The 27,716-nt window shown below is 43.9% G+C and overlaps 1 protein-coding gene across 3 annotated transcripts in view; it reads right to left on the reverse strand.

Moving 5' to 3' along the window:
- Window positions 1–24,486, reverse strand: part of YPEL2 (yippee like 2) — a 70,662-nt gene extending 46,176 nt beyond the window's left edge. Inside the window, exon 1 of one of the 3 annotated variants that reach the window (XM_027625362.2) lies at window positions 15,076–15,308. The gene's annotated coding sequence lies outside the window, so the exon portion shown is untranslated. Of the gene's footprint in view, window positions 1–15,075; window positions 15,327–24,346 lie in introns of those variants that run through there. The other 2 variants (XM_027625361.1, XM_027625358.2) reach the window with 2 other exon arrangements.
- Between the last annotated feature and the right edge of the window lie 3,230 nt (window positions 24,487–27,716).

Below are 27,716 nucleotides of genomic sequence, written 5' to 3' on the forward strand. Positions count from 1 at the left end.
AATAAAATCTTAAAAAAAAATAAAATAAAAGGAGATGGGTTCTAGAACCTTACTCATGGGTTTCAAATCTCAGTTTTATCCTATACAAGCTGTGTGACCTTGGGCAAGTTTATTTAACTTCTCCGAACCATGATTTCCTCATTAGAAAATACAAATAATAATATCAACCTCATAAGGCTCTGTGAGGATTAACTAACACTCACCATGTGCACCTGGCATGTAGTTAAGTGCACAAATAAGTTCCAAGTGTGTATTACCACTGACATCCATCTACCATCAACACCCACGAACTGTTTCAGACTCTTCTCTATCACTTCATACTCTATACTCCCATTTTTTTAAACTGACATTTAAGGGTTTACCATGTGTCAGGGACTCTGCTAAGTGCTCGCATTTGGCAACCAAATTCTTCTAGTTCCCCCTAACACACCACACTTTATACACCCTTGCACGGTTTTGCTGATGCCATTCCCTCAGCCTGAGGCATCCTTCCTATTCCTCCTCACCAGACCCTTTATTTATTTTTTAAGATTTTTATTTTATTTTATTTGACAGAGAGAGAGCACAAGTGGGGGAATAGCAGAGGGAGAGAGCACCCCTCACTAGGCCCTTTAACTTGTCCATTAAGACTCAGCTCAGGGTGAGTCTGGGTAGCTCAGTCACTTAAGCGTCTGCCTTCGGCTCAGGTCATGATCCCAGGGTCCTGGGATCGCACCCTGCATCGGGCTCCCCACCTGGCGGGGAGTCTGCTTCTCCCTCGCTCTCTCTCCCCCTCCCCCTCAAATAAATAAATTTTTTAAAAATCTTAAAAAAAAAATTCAGCTCAAATGCCCCCTCCACATGGGCCTTATTGGTCCTTCCTCTGGGCTCACTTCTGTCTTAACGCTTATCCTACCAAAACGAAAATTATCCTTTTCTGCCTCTGCTAGAGGTAAGCTCCAAGAGTAGGGACCACATTCTCGTACTCCCTGGAGTCAGCCGCACACAGCACACAGCAGCAGCTATTACTGAACTAAACTCCCTCTGCGTCCCATTGGACTGCTGACTAGACCGGCCCACCCACCCGCGTGGGTAGCAGACATAACTGAGGCCCCTCCTTTCCCCCTCCAAGTAATGAGGTAGGAGGCAAAATTACTCTGGGTCCCCATGGCCCATGAAATACCATTCTCCCCTGACTGCCCCCACTCAGACCCTGTGCTGAGATGCCCAGAACTATGGTTCTTCTGGGCTAGAGATGTTCTAAGTCCTGGGTGTTAACCAAAGGCCTGTCATCGACATCCAGGTCCATTCTTTGCCTTTGTAGGGCCTAGGTTACATATATACATGTATCAGGAAAGGGAGAAGTCCTGATTAGAGGCAATAAAAGGCGGCAGTGGAAAAAGACCAGGTGAGCCATTTCTAGAACTGGGAGGCAGAAAAAAGAGACAATGTCTGTGGAAGGCCTCTATCCGAGGAGGAAGGTCCTCCCTCCCCATTCCTAATCTCACCAGAATCCTGAACCCAGACCAGGGAGCGGAGAGACCCAGTCTCCCTGGACCATCAGGTAAGTGGCTGGAGGTGTAGTCCACCATAAGGACTTTACAGGATGAAGAGGCCGACGGACCTGGGTCCAGTCTCAGTTTTTCTCAAGCACTAGCTGCCATCACCACTGGGCAAGTTGCCTGAAAACGAGTAACAACACTGCCTACCTCGTGGAGGAGACAAAAGAATCAAACGAGATATTGCCGAGTGGAGCATTCAGCACAGCACCTCGCACCTGAGTTAGCATTCAATAACCCTGATTAGCTATAATCGTCCTCACCAGCAAGGGAGAAAAAATGCGGGAACTGTTCCTATACATAAGACCCCAACGAGCAGTGTTCCTGTCCCCCACGTTGACTCATGGTGGTCAGAGAGTTAGGACCTCAATTAATCCACTTAAAGGCACACTGTGGTTTAAAAGCAGGTTCTTGTGGCTTAGCCGGGGATCTGACATTATTGCTGTTATCATTCCGAACAGACCACCCTCCCTCACTTAGCACGGTGGAAAAGTTACCTCTGCGGCAGCCCACACCGACTCCACTACTCCCAGGATGGGGCCACTCCTGAAAACTTTACTGAAATGCCCCTATTATGACTACCGTAGAGCTGATGAGCAAGACCCATAGGAAAATCACTGTCATCACTTCACAGTTACCCACTGTATAGCACCGGACCCAGGTGGCGCTTCAGTTTCATCCAGATGATAATAAAAGCCAGCTTTCATAGTCAAGGATCCACTCTTTCATAAACAAGCCAACCATTCATCTCTACCCTAGACACAGGGCCTAGTCTTGATTTCACAGGGATTATCTGTCAGATGATAATCCTACATGAGCTCTAGGATTCCTTCGGCTCTTAAAGTCCCGATTGCATGTTGTAATGATGTCTCTGCCAGCCGAATCCCACCCGAGAGCACAGTATCCATCCACCATCCTTCATCGTGGTAAGACCTGGATTTCAGCGAGGTCACAGAACATGTCAGTCGTGCAGAGTCCACTCAGAAATGGCTGCTGGACAGTGCCTTTGCAACATCTGTTAGCAGACCAATATACTACGACATGGCCCTTAGTCCAGCACGAGGCCTGCATCTGTTAGAACATCTGCATAGAGAAGAGGTGGTTCCCCTTGAACATCCTGACAGTTGCACGTAATTCACTAGATATTAGAAGTAGCTGTTACTAGCTGGCTATGAAGAGATCAGATATTACTTTGGGTTGTTTCTACAATTTCAATAAAAAATAATGTAAAAAAGCCCAACCGACCTGTCTGAAGATTCATTTCCAAGGACACTTGACTGAAGTTCATCAATGGCTTCCTTCTTTTTCTTATACATCTCCCAACTCCAAAAATGATTTAAGGTAACTTACAAAAACAAACAATGCTTTTTTTGTCTTCCTCAAAATCTTTCATAGTGTCTCTATTTTTTTAAATTTTATTTTATTATGTTATGTTAGTCACCATACAATACATCATTAGTTTTTGATGTAGTGATCCAAGCTTTTTTTAAAATAGATGAAGAAATTAGGGTAAGAAAAATAGAAGAACACAAGGAGAGTTACGACAGAGAAATGCACGCTATTAAGTTGCTAAATATTTACCGAATTTCAGTTGCATATTTGGCTTTGAACTCCACAGTAAGCAAGGCAGAAAAGAAAATGAGTACTTATAAGGTTTACAGTTTCTGTAAATTTTGGTTGTTCAAGCTACAGATTTTCTAAGAGACATTTCTTCTGTGGGTGGTTGCAGAGGAGATGATGAGCAGTGAACTCAGTGGACAAGATCCTCAGCACACACCAATAGTTCCTACCATAAAACTCTTGCAAAACTGTTTCTTAGAGGTCCCTCCATGAAAATGCACAGCATAACAGTTAACAGCAAAGGGCAATTCAGTAAAAGGGATTCTACATAGGGGTCAAATCAGGGCAGCCCAAGAACATGGCTTTCTGATGATCTGGCTGGATCCAGTGATAACAAACTCTCCAGAGGAATGGAAGAGCTACAGAGCCTTCTGGCAAAGCTCCATGAATATATCATTTATCACAACCAGGCTTTTGAGTTACAAAAACATGGGCAGCCTCCAAAATGCCAAGTCCAAACACTAATACATTTGAATGCTAACACTATTTGGCCCTGGTCTTGCATTCAAGTTAGTTCTCTTGTGGTTGGTTCAGCCTACTTGTCCCTTAAACTCTCCCCTTGAGCACCTCATCATGCCTCTCCTGCTTCTCGCTCTCTGGGCCTCCATCTCCCTGGCTGCTCTTCCTTCCTCCTCCTCCTCCTTGGAGGTGCTTCTACCATGTGCCTGACCGCCTGCTCCCCATGGACATCCCCATCCACACCCAAGTCTTCTAAACCTCTGCCTCCTGCCCCTGAAGCCTGGATCCTTTTCTAAAAGAGGCCTCTCTAATTGGCTCCTAGGAAGGCACTTCAAACCAAACGCATCCAAAACCAGCACCATCTTTCCCCTTCCCCTGGCTCCTACCACCTTCACCCTGATTCTTAAGGCCCGGTTGCCAAAGCAGTCCAGGCTCCCTGCTCTCTCTTGCCCTTCTATGTCATACTCCATCGGTCCCCTAGACAGTTGGTTCGGGCTCTGTTATCCAGTCTCCCCTAGCCATCTTCACAGCCACTGGGAGCAGCACTGGGTGGGCCCTACCCTCCCTCATCCTGAGCTCACGTGACAGCCTCCTAAACTGGTCTCCCTGACTCAGCTCTTACCTCTCCAGCCCATTCTAGAATTCTATTTATACAACGCAGTCTGATCACAACTCTCATGTTTCAAAACCTCCAGTGGTTTCCAAGCAGCCTATAGGACAAGGTCCAACCCCTCGGGTGGCACCAAGGAACTGGGCTGATTCTCCTTATCTTCACCATCACCTTCCCACCTCCCTCCAAACCTGTTTCCCCAGCAGACCAAGCTTGTTCACTACTTTTTCCCAAGTTGGTTCAGCCTCTTGCAAAGCCTTAACCTATCTTCACTGTCTGGTAAATGCCTGCTCATCCCTTAACACCCGAATAAGACCCTAAGCAGAGGCGGTGGCCCCCTTTGCCCAGCATGCAAAAGACTCTTTTCACCTGAATGATGCTCCATCACACTGTTCACGTATCTGTCTCCCAGACTGGGAGCTTCCTGCAGCTCAAGTCCAGTCTTTAACGCCCCTTGGTTTCCCCAGACTCCTAGTCTCAGGCACATCAGAGTCTCCCCCACCCCCTGGAGAGTCTTGATAAATAGTAATTAACTGAGTAAAATGAGTGACCATCAGTGAAACTGTGCTGCCCTGTAAAGCTGATATTTTTAATCTTACTTAAACACTATCCAGGGCATTTAAAATATCTAATTCTGGCCATTACATGGGACTCGCACACCATTAATGCTCCACAAAGTTAAAAAGCCAACAAACTCCTATGACGTCAACTTGCTTGGCCTGGCAGATGGAGCATGATGCTCAGGACTGTGGAGCCATGGCTCCAAGGTGACACACGACAAGACCCTCTGATGCCTTTACCTGGGTGCTGTCTGATGGCCAGAAACATTTCTTATTCCACCTCCCCTGGCCCTTCACACCACCTCTGTGCCACTGGGCAGCTTCCCAAGGGACCCTCCCCAGACTGGCATGGACTTCTGACCCCTGGAGAAACCCTCAGACTTCCAACACATGAAGCTTCTTTGTCCCAGGGTGGTCCCCACAAAACCCCCTGGGGCAGTGTGAGGAGAAAAATGAATTGTCAGATTTGGTTCGGGCAAGAAAAGGGGTCCCTCAACCCTGCCTCTTGATTCCATGTTCAAAACAAGGCCAGATCTGCCCTTTTCCTCCAGCCTCCCCCGAGACTGCCGCCCTCAGCATCGGTCCTTTGTTTTGTATTTGGCCAGGCTCAGAAAAGACAATGTTGGTGAAAACAAAATAAATACATTTTCCCCATGATCTGGAACCCAGAGAGGAACTGGGTCCATCACCCAGACAGGGCTACACTTGAACTACAGTGTAAAATAGTCATTTAGAAGACCTCAACATTGGGTGCCTGGGTGTGGCTCAGTCGTTAAGTACCTGCCTTTTGCTCAGGTCATGATCCCAGGATCCTGGGATCAAGCCCCGCATCGGGCTCCCTGCTCAACAGGAAGCCTGCTTCTCCCTCTCCCACTCCCCCTGCTTGTGTTCCTCCTCTTGCTATCTCTCTCTCTGTCAAATAAATAAATAAAATCTTTAAAAAAAAAAAGATCTCAATATTTTGGGGGCACCTGGGTGGCTCAGATGGTTAAGCATCTGCCTTCAGCTCAGGTCAGGATCTCTAAGTCCTGGGATGGAGTCCCGCATCAGGCTCCTTGCTCAGCAGGGAGTCTGCTTCTCCCTCTCCCTCTGCCTGCAGCTCCCCCTGCTTGTGCTGTCAAATGAATAAATAAAATCTAAAAAAAAAAAAAAAAAAGAAAAGAAAAGAACATTTTGGAAAGTAGGGTAAGAGATGGTGGCCGACCTTTGGCAGTGACTTCACCAGGGAACCCTCCCCTTAGCCTCCACCAAGGCCCACTACCCAGGTTCCTCTTCCATAGGCAGAGTACTCTTCACAGCTGCAGTTGTATTTTACTGGGGAGATCGTTTGATTGTTGTCTGTATCTCACACTCTCAAAGATCAAATATTATTTACTAAATAAATGAACATATTTGGACCCTGGGCACTGTGTGACCTTGATTTCTCTTTAACTGCTGCTCCCCCAGGGCACAGCTGGGGCCCCAATTAGTTACAAACCATCCATCCCCAATCTGCCAATACAATTCTGTTGTTCAGCTGTCAGCATGCCTTTGGCGTCCTCACTTTAATCTCCCAATTCAAATAAATCCAAAACTCTAGACTCTGACATCTGTGGCTGGGCTCCCTGTCTCTCCACAATTGGAATTTGGAAACTGAACTTTACTACTCGAGAGGGTAAAAAAAAAAAAAAAAAAAAAAGGGCAGAAGCACTTTCAAAAGGATGCCTGTGTGTCTAAAGTCCCAAGCATCACCAGCTCGAAGATGGATGTATTTTGTCCTAAGAATTATTAAACTGCCATCTAGTATTCCCATCTATTGAAGAAGAAACGGAGGAGGGTGGGAGAAAGACTGATTCTAGAGCAGATTTCTGGATTTCTCCTGTTATGGGAATGGCAGATAGATTTTAGGAAGAATTATAACTTCTTTTCCTTTCAGGCCTGGCACATCAAGGGGCCCCATGCACATTGCCAGTGCAGTTTTTTCATATAACTTAAGAAACATCCACAAAGCTGTTTATGGGTCAGTCTTCCCCCTAGATTGTGAGCTATTCCTGGCTGAAGACCACATCTGGCTAATCATCCTTCATACCCAGGCCAAAGCCTGGCTTGCACTAAGAGCTCAGAAAGGTTGGTGGAAGGAATGTGGGAAGTGAGGGGAGGAGGTAAAGAGGAGTCATCTGAGGCCCTGCAGCAACTGTCAGTAAGCCTCCAGGATGCTACAGTTTATTAATTTCCTATCATGGGCCCATGAGGGGCCAAGTACTTGATATGCATTATCTCAATCCTCACAACAACCCAGAGAGGCAGGCATTATTATGATTACTCTTGTTTGAAAGATGAGGAAAAAAGCCAAGAAATTAAACATTTTGCCCAAGATCACTCCACTAGAAAGTACCAAAACCAGGATGTGAAGCCTCGGACAACCCCCACCCCTACCCCCCATGGATCCTTCAACCTAGACAAGCCAGAGAAGAGTCTGAAGATGGGCATCCTTGGTCCTTGAGCCCTTTAGAGCAACAAGCAGAATGTCTTCAACTAATTATAATGCAAACAAAAATGTCAAGTTCTCTTAAAACATCTTCAAACTCTCAGGGTTGGCTCACTGCTTCAACTTTTAATTATAGAAATACGATAAAACAAAGGAGGGAAGGGAATAACCTCAACCAGAAGGTAGAACAACAGATTAGGCACAAGAAAAAGCCAGTTTTTGGTTCCTGTCATATCTTCCTGCTAAGGGGTTTTTAGCTTTAAGGCAGCAGTCATATATAGAGATAGTTTGTTTCCTTTAGGATCTGAGGGAAAAAGAATCATGTAAGCAAAACTAACCAAAAGCCCTATTTAATTTGCATTTATACATAGTACACGTTTATACCATTAATACAACAAATACCGAAAAAGAATTAATTTCTACTTTATGGTCTCTTTGGCCGTGGATCAATTTGGGGAGGGACCCCCAACAGACAAAAGACCAAAGCAGTAAAAGACGAGATAAACAGGAGGCAAATATAATGGATGACACATGCAGGAGCAATACCAACGATAAGAAAAGGAAGCGGCAAAAATACAGTGAGGGAAAGGAGGCCAAAGGTCAAAGATGCTTAGCAGCTGGTTTCTGCTAAGGAGATCAACTACCTCAGCAATTTCCAGACCTCAGACATGTACATTAGATAAACTTGGGAAAATTTTTTTTTGGCAGGGAGGGGGTATTATTTGCTTGCTTTTATTAGATTCCCTAGCTGAAAATTTTCATTTTGTAGGCCTTTGGTTGGACTAGAAATTCTTATGGCAGCCATAAGATTTGAGAATCTCTGGGGAATAGTCCCACCTTTTGAGAATGCCTATTATCGACGTCAACTAACCATCGTTCACAGACTTCTGTGAATGGAAGCAACAGTCCATTTCCATGGAGTTACTCTAAACTGTAGCAATAGTGGAGTGCCTGGCTGGCTCAGAAGAGCATGGGACTCTTGATCTCAGGGTCCTGGGTTCGAGCCCCATGTTGGGTGTAGAGATTGCTAAAAATAAATAAATAAACAAACTTTGGGGGAAGAAAATAAGTAAACTGTAGCAACAGCAGCCCAAGCAAAATCCCAATGTTCTCTTTCCAACATCTCATGTGCCTACTGAACATTCCCCATACATTATCATACCTCTGTGCCTTTGCACAAACTGTTCCCCCTGGAGCCTTTCTGCACATTTAAGTCCTCATCATTCTTCACAGCTCCATCTCCAAAACGCCTACCCTTCTCCATAAGGACTTTAAACTCTTTGTACCTTGGGGCACCTGGGTGGCTCAGTCATTAAGCACCTGCCTTTGGCTCAAGTCATGATCCCAGGGTCCTGGGATTGAGTCCCTTGTCAGGCTCCCTGCTCGGTGGGAAGCCTGCTTCTCCCTCTCCCACTCCCCCTGCTTGTGTTCCTGCTCTTGCTATCTGTCTCTGTCAAATAAAATCTTTAAAAACAATAACAACAACAACAACAAAAATCAACTCTTTGTACCTTACACTGTGGTTATTGACACATATGCCTTAACCACTCCTATTTGAGTACATGCTCTTAGGGGCAGGGGCCATATCTTAACCCATTTATCTCCCAAAGGTCTTATATTACCTGTTGAACTATTATTAGCCAGGAAAATAAAGCTAAACCAAGGTTCATTTTCAGGCCAGAAGTTCCTCTCTGTAGCTCAATATTTTACTGACTCAGGCAGGATGTGCTCCAAGCTTATCCTCTCTTGCCCCAGGTACTCACAACCCAGAATAGCATGGGAAAACAAAACAAATCATTGGGAAGGTCAATATTTCCTATGATTAAATTTCTTATCAGATAATGCCACTTTTTTCAGTAGAAGCAAATTCAGCTCCCATTCATGACCAGAAGACCCCATTTGAGCCTAAGTGGCACCCATCTGCCATCTGGATATTGGGCCTTCCTTCCCTAATAAGAAATAGACAAGGGAACTCCAGACACTAGAGACTAAGCTCATTCTGAGCTGGCAATCTAGTTTCAGATCAAAACCACTAAATCTGGACATACCACATTCTCAAGACCACAGGGGAAGACTGTAGCTCAGGAAACAGGAGAGCACAGGGCTGCTGACCCAACCAGGAATACGAGTGGTAGTGTTGTTACCTCACTGGCAGAATGTTCCTTTGCCTCGTCACAGAGAGGAGGTAGGCTTTGCCTAGGATCAAGACATTATGGGTTATATGGGGTTTTATTCAGGAGTTGACATTCTAGAATGTACAGGAGTAGAAAGAACCCTGGGTCTCTGTTTTGCCTTAATTAGCTCTGTCTTAAGCAAGTTCTTTTTGCCTACTTAGCCTCAATGTTTGTATCTCTAAAAAGTAAAATCTGAAATGATTTTAATACCCAAATCAGCATCTATCCAATTAAAAAGGAATTATAAATCATTAACCTGAAATTAGAGAAAATAGAAATTACAAGGAAAAAATTAGGATAAGGGGCCCTAAAGTTACTCAAGTCAGGCCACAGATTTGGCTCTTTGCTTCCTGGCACCCAAAGCAAAAAGTGAAACATGATCAGTTATACATTTCCAATTGTCCACAAAGAAATATCATGCCCGTTCCTCAGGAGAGGCAAAGCTTTTTCTGGCACTTGTCCCTGAAAGATATTTCTCCTATTAACTACTTACAGGGGATACTAAGTGAAATTGTAGCTTAAGGCTGCAGCAAACATCAACCCTTAATGAGAAATGTAGTAGCGTTATAAAGCTGTTTCGGACTGTGTCCCTCCGAGAAAGCAAAGGGCAGGACACCAAAGTTTATCTCAGTGAAAATAATTCTGGAGGGGCTGAGGTAATATGGCCCCAATATGCAGCTTTCAGTCAGCCCAGCTTAATCCAAGGATAAAACTAAGAATGGCCAGAGGAACAGGTGGACAACATGTCCTTCCAAAAACTTCCACAACTTCTTCCACATGGGTGTTGTGTTATCAAAAGTTGGGAGGCAATGTACGATTAGATGATTCCTAACTTCCACTCTAGTCCTGATAGATCTAAGTGACATGTTTGGTCTTCATTTACTGGTGCTAATTTAAGATCTGGTGGTTTTCTCCCTCTTACCGCACACTCCCAAATCAATGGGTTGGGAATTCCTGCCAAAGAGAGGAGGGAAATCTAACTATTAGTATGAGTGTTATTATGAGTGCCTGGTTTCCTATACAACCTCTCATTTTGTCTTCCCATCAATTCTGTGTGATAGTAACTATTATTAGTCCTATTTTACAACTAAAGAACAAAGATTTAGAGAATTTTAGCAAATTGCCCAAGGTCACAGAGCTAATTATCCAGATCTTTCTGGTTCCAAAGCCCAGGTTCTTAGTCCTACTTATAGTGTCTCCTTGTATTAATGAAATGTGATTACTGGTAGAAATGACTTGTCAGAAGAACAGTGAAAACAAAATCAAGCTACTGGGGGAGGCAAGGTTGTTTATTAAGAACAAAATGGCAACGGAACTTTTAGAGACCTATCAAAAGGTATAAAAGGGTGAAAAATATTGTGAAAAGCGGAAATCCTGAAATAAATTCCAAGGAACACTATCACACCCCAGGAAAAGGGAGAGAAAAATTCTTTTCCTCTTCTCTTGAAAATAAAAGTATTATTTTCTACTCTTAGAGACGCAAAACCTTGGCTCTCTTTAGTCATTCATTCATTCCACCAACGGGTAGATATTTATCCAGAGCTACTCACTCCAGGTACTGTCAGCCGGGAGCAAGACAGAAGCTCCAAAGCTTCCAATCTAGCCATCAAGTACAAAATCTATTTCCAGATGGTATTAAAGTGCCTTGAAGAAAAAAAAATAAAGTTAAGGGGATTAAGAGAAGCTGAGGGGCAGGGAAGGGAGGAGCTTCTAGATACCCGGTCTGAGAGGGGCTCACTGAGATGCAAGTGAGAGAGCCAATCATGTAAAAATTTGGAGAATGGCATTCTGGAAAGAGTAACTACCACTAGAAAGACCCAATGACAAAAACAAACCTTCAACGTTTCGGGAACCTGAGGAAAGCTGGCCCACTTGGGGCCGACTGAAGCAAAGTGGCCCAGGTAAGGACCTGTGGGGAGATGAGGGGAGAGAGACTTGGGGAAGGGGACAGGATGCCCATTGGATTATGTCTGAAGGGCAACAGGAAGCCACTGGAAAACTTTAAATAGGGAAATAGCATAATCCAATTTATTTTAAACCCTAGGGGGGCTATATTCCCAAATCTCAGGGAAATTCAGGTAGGTATGGTCCTTTAAGGATGCAAGTCTCATCTTTTGCTAAGGAAAAAAATCACTGAAAACTATCAACTCTAACAAAATACCTTTAGCCTGCAGGCCCTGGCTTTCCATAAATGGATGCTCAAGTTTAAAAAAAGAGGATTCCCTTTCCACAGCTTTAGACCCCCTTCCTGCTAAGGGAATTCAGTTGTCAAGAGCACCTAGTGGTTTGTCAATGGACCCTAGGGAAACGCTAAGATAATTTACAAAGGAAAACAGATCCTGATCCTCCATTAGAGTCCTACCTGGACATCTCTTCCCTCTACTTTTCTATACTAGGATATCCTATCCTTTGCCATCCATTTGTTGCTTTCTTTTTTATTACAGGCTCAAAACTAAACATCTTAAATATGAGTGGCTTGACCAAACTGAACATTATTCATTTCAACAATCCTACAGTTAGTATTCCCATATAAAGCATACCCTTGGCAGGAAGGACCATTGTTGAATTTGAATTTGGATAGAACTCTATTTGAAGCTAAAGGCAGCTTTGATTAACTCAAGGAAATTTCTTTTACCCACGTTTGGACTCAATAAGAGGGAAACATCTAAAACGTGGATGCATCAGGTGTGTGTGTGCTTGAAGGTAGAGCTAGAGGTAACTAACAAGATTCACCTGCACATAGGAGCCAAGATGTCATCACAGGAGAAGAACCAGGGCTGAGGTAGGCAAGGAGGTCAGGGGAACTTGTGCCTTTTATTAACAACTGTTGACAGACAAACCCCTGACTCCCCCCATACTCCCAAACAAAATCACCAGCCTGCCTGCCCTTCCCCCAGGCCACATGGCCTGGAATACCCGGCTATTAAACAACATCAACATTTTCTGCTGGCCAATTGTTAATACCCCAGGCATAGTAACTATGTCACTGCCTCAAAACTATGTGAATTTTAATGATTTTTATAAGTTTTAATGATTTTAATAATCTATGAACAGTACAGCAGGCTCACCAGCACTACTCACAAACCCCAACCCCACGCACCTAGAAACATCCAGCCATACAGCACACCGAACAGCAGCCCTCAAATGGGCTGGGCAGGGTGGTGTGGGAGGGATGGGGGTCTTATGGCCAAGGCTTCACAGCAGTTAAAAGCAAACAACACCATACCCTTGGATTTTTCAAAGCCTAGGCTAGTGTGACTAGCAGATGAGTGATCTTGGGTTTGCATAGAGTAGGTCACATACATGACTAAGGCTTCGCATGCCTCATATCCAGTTAATGCCTTTCATTGTTCATTACCCCCAATTCCCATTAGACCAGGGTTTCTTGTTGACCACCTGCATCACAAGCTCATGGTCCACTTAATAAAAATGCACCCCACTGAGAATAAACATCTCCAGAGTGGACTGACAGACTGCATTTTTGAACACTATTCAGGTCATCTTTGTGCACATTCAAGTTTGAGAACCTCTGCCCTACAGCAATGTTTCTTAAACTGTGGGTCATCACCCAATCACCCATTTGCTCAAGAAATCAAATTAACAGCCCATGACCAGCAGTTGGGTTTTTCGTTTGTTTTAATTAAGAAGAAAAAACTATGTAGAGAGCACACTGCAGGCAGCGACAGCAATTGTTTCCTGGAACTTATCACAGTTGTGGACCTCAGTGCACTGATGTAAAAGGTATTCCTTACTTTGGATCCCACTCAAAGTTTTGAAACCACTCTGCTAGAGGGAAGAAGGAAAACAGTACGCTTGTGCATGATGTTTTATTTTCCATTTTCCACCCCTAACTCCAAGCTTTTTTATTTTAGTTCAAGCACAAGATACCAAGACAGATCCCAGAAATTCTATTATCAAATCCTAAACCAATAAGGCAAATAAGTTAAGGAGAGGTATGAGCCCAAGGCCCCCACTCTTGCCTGAGACCCTTACGATGGAGCTGGGGATAAAGGATGGTGCCAAAGGGAAGTCTGCACAACTCTCCTCAGGCTGGATCTGTTTCTTGGTAAAGAGTTTATAGCCACTCTTATCACAGTTCAGAGGAATTAAAATGTTCCTCATCAGGGGCAAGACTCAGCCTTAGTGTAAGCGCTAAGAAAATGAGAGAAATAGAATTCAGATTCGGCCCACCTTCGCATCCTGTGGCAACGATGAAGTCAAAGGAAGGCTAGGGAGTGGTCATTCAAGCCCACTGATTACAAGGCCTGGAGTTCTCACAACCAGGAGAGTACTGAAGAGCATTAAGCATGTGACGTCAAGTCCCTCCCCAGAGCCAGCGACAGGAGTTACCTCCGGCAAGTCACTTAACTTCTAAACCCCCTAAGTTCCTTGCTCTGCCCGTGTTCTGTCACCAAAAGGGGTACAGGGAAGCAGACAACTTCCCTGCTTGCCCAACGCTGTAGGACAGGGAACCCCATCTTGCTGGACCAGAAGAGAACAAGAACAGAGGAAGAGCAAAGAAAAGATAAACTGCTAGATATCTTGTTAGCGTTTAGATTCACCAGAAGCAAGGACTCACTTAAAAGAGCCTCATGACTCCAAGACAGAAAATTGACAAGAAGACGGAAAAAGCAAAAACCCCAGCAAACCCAGAAGCAGTTTCGTGTGCCATTCATGGCAGTGGGACTGTGGGAGGGTCTGCAACTTGCGACAGAGACAAACGTAGGACACACTCACTTGGCTTTTTAAGTGCTTGTAAGCTGACAGTGAAGTCAGAGTGGCAGTCTCCTGGGTTTCGTCCAAAAGAACAGGTGGTTACCCCAACCCCCAACAGGAGAAAAGCCACCACTTGAGTCAAGACACCCAGAGGAGGTCAGCGGCCAAGGAGGGTGGACTTAAAGCAGTGAGAGGTCGGGGCTGCCCCTTAGCGCCAGTTTCTGGGAGGTACTAGCTGGAGAGGCCCCTACATTCCGTCGGGCAGGAGAGAACTCGGCGCCCACCCCCTTGGCAAGGACAGTGGGGAGGCTCCGGGAAGCGGCCAGGCAGGAACTCGGCTGCGGTTACCTCGGCCCAGGGCCTGCCAAGCGCTCCTGGAAGTTTCGAGGGCTGCCAGTCCCCCACAGGCAGGGGCTCCGAAGGCGGTGCCCCCGGACCCAGCGTCTCCAGGGGAGACCCAGCGTCACCCGGGACAGAAAGCGCCCGAAGCAACCCCCCCGACCCCAGGGAGCCCGAACCCGCAGAAACTATGCTGAGAAGCAGCAACGACCCGGTGTCCAAGTCCCATCCGCCAAACCATGCACCCTAGACTTGCCCGGCTCCTCGCACAACTCCCCGACCCCGATCCGGGCACCCGCGTCACCACAGGTCCCTCCGCAGGCTACCGCCGGAGCCCGGCAGTGTTTGTAAACAAACCGGTCACGTGGCCCCGGCGGCCCGCTTCCCGCCCCCCTGCGCCCGCGGCCCCCACTGGGACCCCACGCCGGACCCCGCCTCGGCGGCGCGGCGCACAAGGCGCTGCGCGCTCCGCCGGAGCCGAAACGGAGGGGCTCCGGGACCGGTGCCCGGCGCCGGGTGCCAGGCGTCCGCGCTGACAGCGCGCCCCACGCCCACGCGCGCCCGGCCCGCGCCGCGCTCCAGGTTTGCTTACCCCGCAGCAGGCTGCCCCGTCCGGCCAGCGCTGGGCTCGGCTCCGCCGGGGTGCGCAGCAGCGAAGGACCGCCCGGCTGGCTCCCGGGCTCCGGGCGCGCTCTTAAAGCCACAGTCTCCGCGACTGCCGCCGCCGCCACTCCGCATCCCTCCCGGTCGGGGCCGGGGGCTGCCCTGTGACGGACGCGCACCCGCGCCTATCCCCTCGCCTCAGCACATAGCAACACGCCGCGGGTTGGCTCGGCACGGCCGCAGCCCATCCGCCCCAAGCCAATCAGCGAAGGACGGAACTCCGCCCCCCGCTTCCCCAACCTCCCACCCCCCACCCCTCTGCCCTGGCCGGGCTGGGGTGCGGGGAGTGCGCGAGTGCCGGGTCTGGCCCGCTACGGCTCAGCCGGCGGAGCTTGGCTAAGCAGGGCAACTGGCTGAAGGAATAGAGAGAAAGAGTGATGAGGTTGGTTCGCTTTCAGTGCCTGGGAGGAGACCGTTTATTTGCGTTTGGGGTTTGTCCCCAGGTCAAGGCTGGAATTCCTAGAACCTAGGGTTAGGAGTGGGGAGGCTGTATAGTACCTAGATTTGGAGGGCCAAAACAGTAACTCCCTCCTTACACCTTAGCCATTTGTAACTCAGAGCCTAAGTTACCTGAAGAGGGCCTCAGGACCCGGGCCAGCTGAATTTAATAAGATAATGCCAAACCAGCCCAGGCCCTACTCAGAAGCAAGGCATTTCTCCACTTCTCTCTGTTCTGCCAGTAATTTCAGCGAGTTAAAAGTAGGAAAGATGTGGTAGGGGAATTGGAAGGCGCCCAGCTTCCTACTGCTGCTGATTTTCCAAAGCTTTTGAAGGGAAATGCGGATGGTTAGCCTAGAAAAGTAAGACGGTCAGTGACCAGAGGGGAGGAGCCCACTTTCTGGATCACTGCTTTTCAAGGAAGAGAAGGTTAAAAAATAAGCCCAGGCAGGCAGGAAATCCAGGAAGGCACCAGGTGGGTGGAGTGGGGCAGTCTCCCTGCAGGAAGACAGGTCAGTTTGAGAAAGAATGCTGGCCGGGCTGAGGGGAAGAGAGCAGCCCAGCCTTTTCACTTCACCACTGAGGTTCTGCAGTTCCTCAGAGAGCAGTAGGAAACCCCATGTTTTTTATTGAGCAGCTCTCAGGATGTGAAATGCCCCTGGAGGTACAGCTGACTCCACCCCCTTTCCATATACTGGTTTGCACATAAACTGAGAATGTTACTGGGGTAGATCCCCAGGTGGCTCTAACTTCACCTGCAACTCTATCCAGCTGTCTTTAAAATATATCTGACTCAGATATACAGATGAATATACATTGCATTCATATTGCGTTCGGTTAATATACCTTGCACTGTTGGATATGAATACAGTCCTAATGTCAGTAAAATGTTTGTAGAAACAAAAATACCTCAAATTTTTTCATTAGATATTATCAGTCTCAAATTTGCTGTTTGGGTGTAAGCAGGAGCACCATGTCACTGTTAACTGTTCACTTTTGACAAACTTGGAAAGTCTAAAGCTGAAAAGAAAAAAAAAAGAGCTTTTCAGATGAGAATCATGAACAAGAAAGGTTTCACAACCCTTTATCTAAAATGTGATGGACTTTAGATTATCAAGAGGTTGATTTCTAGCCCTGATGTGCCTTCTGGGCAAATTTCTTCGTGTGTGTGTGTGTGTGTGTGTGTGTGTGTGTGTGTGTGTGTGTGTGTCTGTCTGTCTGTCTGTCTGTCTAGGCCTTCGTTTTCACAGTTGAAAACAAAGAAGATTGAGATAGCATGATCTCTAAAGTCCCTTCCCCTCCAAAATTGTAAGGAAGGCCAGGAAGTCAAACTTGTTACATTTCAGCAATATTCTCCTAGTGAATATTTGTGTTGCCAGATCAACACTCCCCAACAGTAGATGCTGCATTAGTCTAACACCCTCGGATACCCGGATGTTATGTAACAAGGTTGGTGGATACTGTTTTGTTTAAATAAAAGATAACAATGTTAGCTAAGGAGGACAAGCCTGGTGCAGTGGTTCAGAGGGAGATCTGAGGACCCCTGCAGGCCTGCGGTGTGTATGCAGGAGACAGGAGAGGCGAACAGGATGGTAAGACCAGAAGACAATAGAGCCAGCCAGCCAGCCAGCCAGCCAAGGACAACAAAAAAATATTTAATAAGCCTGATCATGCCTCCTCCTAGTCAAAAGGGCTAAGTATGGTGAGTTGCAAAGCATGAAGGCAGAAGTGGAACTTCTGTCTGAAAGCAAGCACCTCTAATTGCCCCTCAGTACATACATTCTCAGCGCCTATTATGTGCAGAACTTCCTACTTAACTTGGATGATAGTATTCTGAAGAATCTACCAAGAAGAGGAACTTCCTACTTAACTTGGATGATAGTATTCTGAAGAATCTACCAAGAAGAGAATCTGGGGCCAATGGAGAGAGTGTCAAAATAGACAGATATATATCCTGTAGGGCAAAAAAGGAGATGGAGAGAATGTAGGGAAAGACATAAATTTGCTCAAATGTAGCCAGAGAGTTATTTAAAACAAAACAAAACAAAAAACCCTTGGTAGTAAAGGTTTGAGAGGTTCCTGGCCTCACAGACAGTTTATCAGCCTGGCTTTGTTTAGTGGCCCATTACATTTGTCTCCTCTGTGTGAGGCCAAAATCATTCATTCCCAAAGCCTTAATAGCCATTCTTTTCCAGGATCTTCTCTCCAATCCCATGTTCCACATCCACGTTGTAGCATTTGATATGTTTACATCTTCCTTTTCCTCACCCCCACACCAGTCCATCAGCAGGTCTTGTCAGCTCGACTTCAAAAATGTGTATTTGCTCTGAACATGTCTGTCTCTGCCGCTGTCACCTGGTTGGAGCCACCAACATCTCTTGCATAGAGTAAGCAATGACCTCCCAACTGATCTCTCTACTTCCAGTCCATTCTCTACACGACACCAAATGGTACTTTTTCAAAACAAACTTCTCATGATGACCCATAAGGCCCTACTAACCGGGTCTGCCAACCTCCCTGGTCTTCCCTATCGCTCCTTTGATCATGCTGCTCCAGTCAAGCTGGCTGCCTTTCTTTTCCTCAAATACACCAGGCCTAAGCCTGTTACAGTATTTTTATTTGCTCTCCCCTCCACCTGAAAAACTTTGCCCCAGAAGGCTGCCTCCTTGCCACTTGGTTCCCAGGTCAAAAGCCTTCTCCAGAGAGGGCCCCCTGACTACCCAATCTTCACGCCTCCCCCCCAGGGTACTCTCTATCACATCTTCTCCCACCTTATTTTCATCATAACACATATCACTCTCTGAAATTACCTTGTTCACCTATTTGTTTTCTGTTCCTGTCCCATCCAGCTCTAAAGTGTCAACTCCTTGAGAGCATTAGGGACCTTATCTATCTTGCTTCCTGTTGTTTTCCCCGTGCCAAGAAGAGTATATGACGTTCAACCAATATTTGTTTGTTCAATAAATAACTGAACAAATGAATGCATATGCCTACTGACTCACACCCTGGACCCCACAGTTTCCTTCATTTGGAATGTTATTCACTCCTTAACCCCCCACCTTCCCCCCTCTGCTGCTTCCTCTCATCATTCCATCTCAAAGCCTTTTGCTGAATGACTCAGGCCAAAAATCAGATCAAATGTCACTTTTTTAAAAATATTTTATTTATTCGTCAGAGAGCACGAGCAGGGAGAGGGGAGAAGCAGGTTCCACGTTGAGCCCCATGTGGGACTCGATCTCAGGACCCTGGGATCATGACCTGAGCTGAAGGCAGATGCTAAACCAACTGAGCCACCCAGGCGTCCCAGATTGAATGTCACTTCTTTGGAGGAGTTTCCCTTAACCTCCCTAGAAAAATTAATTTTTTTTCCTCAGTACCCTCATGGCACTTTCTTCGTAGCACTATTATATCACTCAACACTCTGCACTCCCTATTAGGAGTTAATCAGTTATCCATCCTTCTTGCAGTCCCTCCTGGGCTGGAACCTTATCAGATGTCTTCATGTTTTCAGCACCTGACACACGGTAGGCCTTCTGTCAAGGTTTATATCTGAATTTAATCCATTAGGGATCCAAGCAGGAACGGATAGGAGTAAACTGATCAACAGATAGCGGTCCTACTTTGTAGTGTGACAACATTAAACCTGAAACTTCAAGGATATTCTATAATAAAAGGGGCAATCTGCATTTTAAAAACACAGTACAATAGAAAGTTTTTGGAGGCTAAAGTCTACAGGCTCTCACACTACCATATCACCTGGGAAAACATTCCCCTCAGCCTGTGTGGGGAGGGGAAGATGCTCCTCCCAGGCTTCATTGTACCCCTTCCTCCCCCAACAAGTAAAATCCCATGACATTACATCACAGAGGAGGGCCTGGTGCCATCTTCCTGTGGACAGATCATGGTAATAGTGCTTTGTTTCTTTATGTACAATAAATGCTTTCTCTGATCCTTATCCAAGTCCCTCATTTTCAGTCATGAAAGTGGCTGATTAAACGCCGTTCAGACTATAAATGGGTAAGTGTTGAACCTAAGCCCTCCCGAATGTACTCCAACAAAACAGCCGCCATCATTTAGTGAGTACATATTGTGCACAGAGCAGTTTCGATTCTATCTAGTTAGATTTAATCCTCAAAACAACCTGGAAGATAGGTAATTTTCTCTCTCTCTCTTTTTTAAAGCTGATCTTAACGGAATTTGAACCCTGATCTATCTGGCTTCAAAGTCCATTCACTTTCTTCTACGACACCAAATAATAAAAATGTTTCTCTCCTCTTCTCTTCAAATATCTCAGTCACCTTTACAAGGAAACTCATCTGAACTATCAAACTATTGCACAAAGCAAAACCCTACGCCAAGCTAAAGGGCCTGGAAACAAGAGTTGTAAGGGCTTAACACTCCCATCTTAAAAACAAGAGTAACAATAATATTTATCTTGTTCTTCCTATGTTCTAGGAGCTGGTATAGACCACTTTACATGCATTGTTTCATTTAATCTAATCTTCACAACAACCTTATGTACGAAGATACCATAGTTCTCTATACCTTAAGCACAGTTGAAAATCCAAAAAGCTCTGAAAATCAAAAGTGAGTTTGACAGAGCTCATATGGCACAATAACAGAGCAGTAGTATGCAATAAGTAAAATCTGTAGGGTAAAAAAACATTTGACAGGATACACGCAATTATATTTTTCTTCCTTTATTTTCACAAGCTACTAATAGCACTCTCATTAAGCTTCTTTTCACTCCCAGTCCTTACCATGTGGGCTAGTCTCAATATTTGTCTAATCAATAGGTTGTATCTCCCAATTGGTTACAATACCATTGAGGATGTCTTTCTTCTGCACAATTTTTAACTTTCAACAAACTAGTATAATAAACCATGGAAGATTTTCAAGAAAAAAAAAATTGATGCAGCTCATTTGATGGCCAACTTCAAATGACATGAGGTCATCCGTAGGCTTTATTAATCCCATCTAGTATATTCATATGTTTCTTGTGGGAATATTAATGCTTGAAGAGTTCATGCTCCCTGGGGCTTTATGTGATATACACTATATGCACTGAAAGTCCCTAGAATTTAAAATATCTCTATCTTAGGGTTCCAGATATGGGATTGAGGACTATGTTATTATCCCTATTTAACAGATGAGTAAACTTAAGCTCAGAGATGTTAATTAATTTGCCCAAGGTCACACAGCTAGTAAAGAGCAGAGCTAGGATTAAAAATCTGTCTAAAACTGTAAAAACAAAATTTGGAACACATATGATGAATAAAGGCAAAGATATGAAGTGACAATTCAATTCATGGTAGAGGAAAAAGAAATAACTTGTAAAGATATGAAGAAAATATTCAGTCATAGTAATAACAAGAAAAAATTTTAATTGAAATTATAATGAGGTGCTATTTTTATCCTATCAGATTGGCAGGTAGTAAAATGTCCCATAACATTGTGTTGGAGAAGATATGAAGAAACAGCCATTCATATATTGTTCACAGTGAGGTAAATTGGTATGATTTCTATGAAGGGCAATTTGGTAACCTCTCTCAAAAGTCAAAACTAATGTACTTAGGAATTTCACTTTGAGGGACTTATCCTTAAGATACACTCACACATGTGCACAAAAATGAATATAAAAGGATATTGTAGCATGGTTGGTATTAGCAAAAACTCTTTCTGGGGAATATGACTTTGCGGTTGATGAAAGCCCAGACATTTTACAACTCTGTAAAACTGATAATGGGGGATGATTATTTCTTCTATCCTGTAGAAGAAAACCTCAAAAATTATTTTTACCCTGTGGGCCATTAGCCAGTTTTGTACCAAGATTAACAATTTTAGGGGCACCTGAGAGGCTTGGTCAGTTAAGCATCTGACTCTTGATTTGAGCTCAGGTCATGGGTCCTGGGATCAGGCGCCACTTTGGCCTCTCTGCTCAGCAGGGAGTCTGTTTGAGAATTCTTTCCTCTGGCTCTTCCCCTGCTTGCACTCTCTCTCTCTCTCTCAAATAAAATAAATCTTTTTTAAAATTAACAATTTTATTTCAGAATTTCTTTTTTTTTAAGATTTTATTTATTTATTTGACAGAGAGAGAGACAGCGAGAGAGAACACAAGCAGGGGGAGTGGGAGAAGGAGAAGCAGGCTTCCTGCCAAGCAGGGAGCCTGATGCGGAGGTCGATCCCAGGACCCTGGGATCATGACCTGAGCCGAAGGCTTATAACGACTGAGCCACCCAGGCACCCCTCAGAATTTCTTTTTATACACTGACTACAGTTTTCAACTTTCAGATTGTTTTTCTTTTCCTTCTTTTTTTCTTTTTTCTTTTTTCTTTCCTTTTCTTTTTTTTTTTTTTTTTTTTTTTTGAGATAGAGAGTGTATGAGGGCAGGGCGGGGGGAAGCGGCAGTGGGAAAGAATCTTAAGCAGGCTCCATGCCCGGCATGGAGCCCAAATCAGGGCTCAACCTGGAGACCCTGAGATCATGACCTGAGCTGAAATCTAGAGTCAGACGCTCAACCGAGTGAGCCACCCAGGAACCCCTAATATTCTCCTTAAACGAACTTTGTCATCCTGGTATGTTCTTCATTATAAGTTAAATAAAACTTGAATGTATGCTTTCTGTGCATTTATATTAGAAATATGTTTTCATCTTTTGAGATAACCTAAATCCATCAATAAAAGACTGGTTAAATAAATCACAATGCCTCTGTACAAAAGAATACTATGCAGCCATTAAAAAGAGGCGGGTCTATATGTAGATCCTCCATGAGGATGAGGATCTTTGTTTGGCTCCCTAATTAACTTAAAAACCTAGAAAAGTGGGGCGCCTGGGTGGCTCAGTCGTTAAGCATCTGCCTTCGGCTCAGGTCATGATCCCAGGGTCCCTGCCCAGCGGGAAGCCTGCTTCTCCCTCTCCCACTCCCCCTGCTTGTGCTCTCTCTCTCTCGCTGTGTCTCTCTGTCAAATAAATAAATAAAATCTTAAAAAAAAAAACCTAGAAAAATGTCTGAATACATAGTAGCATTAATTTGCTTCTGACTGTGGTAACAAATGACCCCCAAACATTTCTTTTTCCCTCATTGATATGTACAGCACTACTCTAGGCTGAGGGTCACATATTAGATTTAGACTGGCTTCTAGTATCTTCTCATTAGGGACCCCTGCTGTACAAGAAGTACATGAAAACATATGATGCCCCTTAAAGCCTCTACTTTGAATGACACACTGTCACTCCTACCCACAATCCATTGGCCAAAGAAAATATGGCCAAATCCAAAGTCAAGAGAGAAGTATATTATACCTTCCTTAACTAAAAGAGTCTCCAAAGTCAAAGAAAGTAGGATGTATAACCCTATCGTGAGGAGTAGAGAACAATATTGCAACCTATCACAATACTCAATAAATATATAGTGAATAAAGAGTGAACAAATTCCAAGAATTAAGTTAAAAAAAAAAAAAGCATGGTGCGGAACAGTTGTACGAAGAATGCCACTATTTGTTTTAAAATATATATTTACATGTAATATATATACAAGTATGTCTTGATATGCCTTTACTACCTCTAGGAAAATGCACAAGAAGTTTGTAACTGTGGTTACTGCTGGGGAGAACTAGGGGAGGCGAGCTTAGGAATGAGAGGGAGTCTTACCATTTATAATCATGTGTATTCATTACCTATTAAAAACTAAAATTAAATTCTCTGTGGAGGAAATAAAAAGAACAACCCAATGCTGTCTGAATATAGAGTCCAAACTCTAAAACTCTATGCTATAATATCTTTAGGATAAAACATGAATCAGAATTTTGTTGTTGTTCTTAATTCATTGCCAACAAACTGTCCATGGGATCTCCTTTGTCTCTAGTTCCTGCAGGCTTACTTATAACACAGCACTAATTATAGCAAAATTCCATCTCAAACGATTTTTTAATGTTCTAGAGCTGTAGTTTTCAAACTCTATGGAAGACTTCCCATTCCTGGGAAGCCTTGTATGTGAAGTCTCTGAAGACAGAGGTATGAACCTAGTCCCTCCTGATCCTTCCAACCAAATTAACTCTCTGTTCAGCTGTTTTGCTTCTGAGTTTATTTATTTATTTATTTAAAAGATTTTATTTATTTATTCATGAGAGACAGAGAGAGAGAGAGAGAGAGAGAGAGAGAGGCAGAGGGAGAAGCAGGCTCCCAAGGAGCAGGGAGCCCGATGTGGGACTCGATCCCAGGACCCTGGGACCATGACCTGAGCTGAAGGCAGATGCTTAACCATCTGAGCCACCCAGGCACCCTGTTTTGCTTCTGAGTTTAAATAAAACCATTCTCCTAATAGTAAAATGTGATAACTATGGATCCCTTGTACTCATTTTATTGTTCTTATAGAGCAATAGAGTCCTTAGGCACCCCCAAAACTTCAGATAAAGTTTCCCTCAGGACATAACAATAAGCAGAATCAAAATATGATGAAAGATACCGAACAGCTACACAAAAGACTCACCTGATCAGCAAATGGGGAGATAGAGATTTAAGAGTGTCCCTATGCAATTAAGGATTAGGGCATAATTTCTAGAATTATTGTTCTAGAACTTAAAACTATTGTTCTAAGGATTGCTGTATATTGCTATTGCTGTTGTATCTAGAGCTCTAAAGTATTCTAGGCTCTGAGTGAATGCATTGTTTTATACATTGTCTGAAGAACAGCCTCATTCATTGCTGAGGTATACAGAATGGGAATTCCGCAATGGGAGGGCTGTCAGTGGCACCTCACTCACCGCTTGCCTCTCAGCGTAGCATTTGGCACCTTGCAGTTTACTAAGCCCTGTTCAATGGATTTACAGATTATATTCTGTTAATAGTACTCAGTTTTCACTTAGTTGACTCTCACGAAATGGACAAGGGCTTAACAAAATTCCTGCAAAGAAACCACAAATTAAAGTTAATACTAATAATTAAAGCACAAGCAAACAATAAAATGGTAGCGTTGACATTTCTCTTACTTTTAATATAAGCTGTCAGCTACATTAGTCAATAAAAGCAATAACCTTCTTGTCAGGTCTGACAAGAAGATGATACAAAAAAAATCAAAATTATCTGCAGATCATATGAAAAATGGACCATAATTTTTTTTTTTTTTCTGTTAGGAACACATAACCAGAAAAGAAGTTTGGAGATCTGGGTTTGAAAAACTGACTCTTGAAGAGCAAGAATTTGTCAATTATTCTCCAGCTTGATCCATACAGAAGGTGCCCAGCCAGAGTCTGGGGTATTTCATTCTACTTAACTGGTCACCCTTACAGAGAGATGGAATGAATCCAGTTACTATAGCTTGATGGTACCATCTTTTATGATCACTCAACTAATTTCTTAATTATCCTTGACTTTCAAGTATAATTTATGGTTCAAATGTGTCTCCCAATATTGTCTTTCTTACAAGTAGAGAATGTACCATCCGGTGTTAATGTCTGGTCATTGTGTAATTCAGTATTGGACTTCTTGTGAACTTGGTTAATGTGGATTTATCCCCAAGAGACTGTTCATCTCTTAGTGTTATGACATAATAAGTTCCTGGATTTGTTAACGTGATGCCCAGACTCTAGACGACAGGAACCCTCAGTTCCCCCAAATGACTTCTCCTTCTCAGTACTCTCTCTTGGCCGTGGTTGGCAGTAACCTAAATTCTTCCACAGATGACCCTAAAGAGCAATACATTTAGGAAACTGGGCCTATTTCTAAAAGAAGGGGTTTTCTAGCTCTGAATTACATTAATTCTGTAACACACCTAATGTTATTCTTGCTGAACAGCTTTTTCTTCTATGGCCTCAGGTTTTGAACACTGTTAATTCGCTAATTTGTAAGCTTTGTTCTGCCAGGCACCAAGGCCCAGGATCCCACCAATGGCTCTCAGACAGCATGATAGCCAAGATAAACTAACCTGCAGAGCCAAGTTTGCAAAGACTTCGGAGCAGCCTCTCTGCTAGCCTGGCTGGTGATCGTGGCAGTGTGCTAAATAATTGCATAGCCAGCCTGTGTAGCATTCTCCCTCCCATTACTGGACTCTTCCTTCTTTGAATAAAACTGAAATAGATCCGTTTCCTTTAGTCAAATGACAATTTCATCAGCTGTCCTAGCAGCTTGGCTGACCAGACTTTTATTTTAGCCTCACTGCCTGATGGTAATATTACAACTCCAGCAATTTCCAGGAGTAAGAGCAGCCCAAGCCGGAAGGGTATGGTGGGCCCTGTGGAACTGGGCTGACTTTAGATCAATTAGGATGGCGGTTCTCAGCCTCTGTTGCATATTAGAATCACCGGGAGAGCCTTTTAAACACAGCACTGACCGAGCCCTACTCCTAGCAATTGTTATTTAATTGGTCTGGGGTCAAACAACCCAGGCATGGATGCCTTGGAAAGCTCCCCAGGTGATAAGTGCAGTCAGTGATGAAGACCATAGACTTGAGATCTAACATTCAAAGAGAGGATTTGAAGCTGACACGATTCTCTTATGAGCCTTCTGCTCTGAAGCTCCCTTCAATCATCTGCTCACATTCCATTTTGCAATTAACTCACAGACATGTTTGCAAAAAGCTGCAAAAGTAAAAACGTGTTAATGATTCAATGCCACACTTCACAGGTTGCAAGACATTTTCTCATATATTCTTTCATTTGACTCTTAAAATAACCCAGTGAGGTAGGAAGGACAGGTATTATTATCCACAATTTTCTGGTAAGGAAATTGATATCCTGAGCTGACTGAGGCCCCAGAGTTCTGTTTTTTCCTCAGCACTCTTTTAATTATGTAATACCTACTCTACGGTGAAGGTTAATAACCTCGGTTGCCAAATATAGGCAGAAAATAATGCACAGGAGTCAAAAGCAAAGACTTTAAAGTCAGATATAAAAATTTGAATTTTAGTTTTGCTACTTACTAGCTCCATGACCTTGAGCAAATATATAATCTCTTTAAGATTCAATCTTCCTCACCTTAATATAGTACCGGAATACAGTACCAACTTCAAAGGGTTATCAATGAGATATAATAGTTGATATTCTCATTATATGATTGTGCCACATTTACCTACTTGTTAGTATAGAAATAATCTCCAAGAATTTTTTTAAGTATTTGGGCTCCTCTATTCTATTAAGTCGTCTTCAGTATCAATCTTTGCTTTTCTTACCTGATACTGCTGCATAAAATGAGGGGCTTGATTGGTTCATGACGGTGGCATTTCCAATTATAGTCATCAAATGATTCCTTTTAGATAAAAAATCAGAATCCTAGCAAATCCACCATTTTCAAAACTTTTTCATTTATTTTACCAAGACGGTGCTTGATCAGATGATTTTCAAAAAATTAGAAGACTTAATTTTGAGTTTTAGATTTACAAAAAAATTAAGCTGAGTACCATGTTCCCATATAACCCTGCCACTGCACAGTTTCCCTTTATTAACATGTCATACTAGTGTGGTACATCATTACAACCTAATGAGTCAATATTGATACTTTTTATTAACTTAAATTCACAGTTATTCAGATTTCCTTAATTTCTACCTTCTGTCCCAGAATCACATCCAGGACACCACCTTAAGTTTAGTTGTGATGTCTCCAAGCTCCTCTTGGCTGTAACAGTTTCTCAGGCTTTCCTTGCTTTTATTTTTTATTTTTTTAAAAGATATTATTTATTTATTTGAGAGAGAGAGAGAGTACAAGTGGCAGGGGGCGGGGGGGTAGTGGTAGAGGGAGAGAGAGAAGCAGACTACCGCCGAGCAGGGAGCCCCACTCCAGACAGACTTTCCTTGTTTTTAATGACCTTGACGGCTTTGAGGAGTTATGGTCAGGTATTTGTAGGATGCCCCTCAATTGGAATTTGTCTGATATTTTTCTCATAATCAGACTGAGATTAGAGGGCTTGGGGAGGAGGATCATGGAGGTAAAGTGCCATTTTTATTGCATCATTTCAAGGGCACATACTATCAATATGATTGATCAGTGTTGATGTTGACCTCCAATGACCTGGCTGAGGTCCTCTTTGTCAGCTTTCTCCACTATTGTTACTCCCCATTCCTCTTTCAACACTGTATTCTTTGCCAGGAAGTCACTGCATACAGCACACTTTTGGGATTTATACTCCTGTCCTTTAGGATG

Source organism: Zalophus californianus, chromosome 16 (assembly GCF_009762305.2).
Source record: "Zalophus californianus isolate mZalCal1 chromosome 16, mZalCal1.pri.v2, whole genome shotgun sequence".
NCBI classification, from domain to species: domain Eukaryota; kingdom Metazoa; phylum Chordata; class Mammalia; order Carnivora; family Otariidae; genus Zalophus; species Zalophus californianus.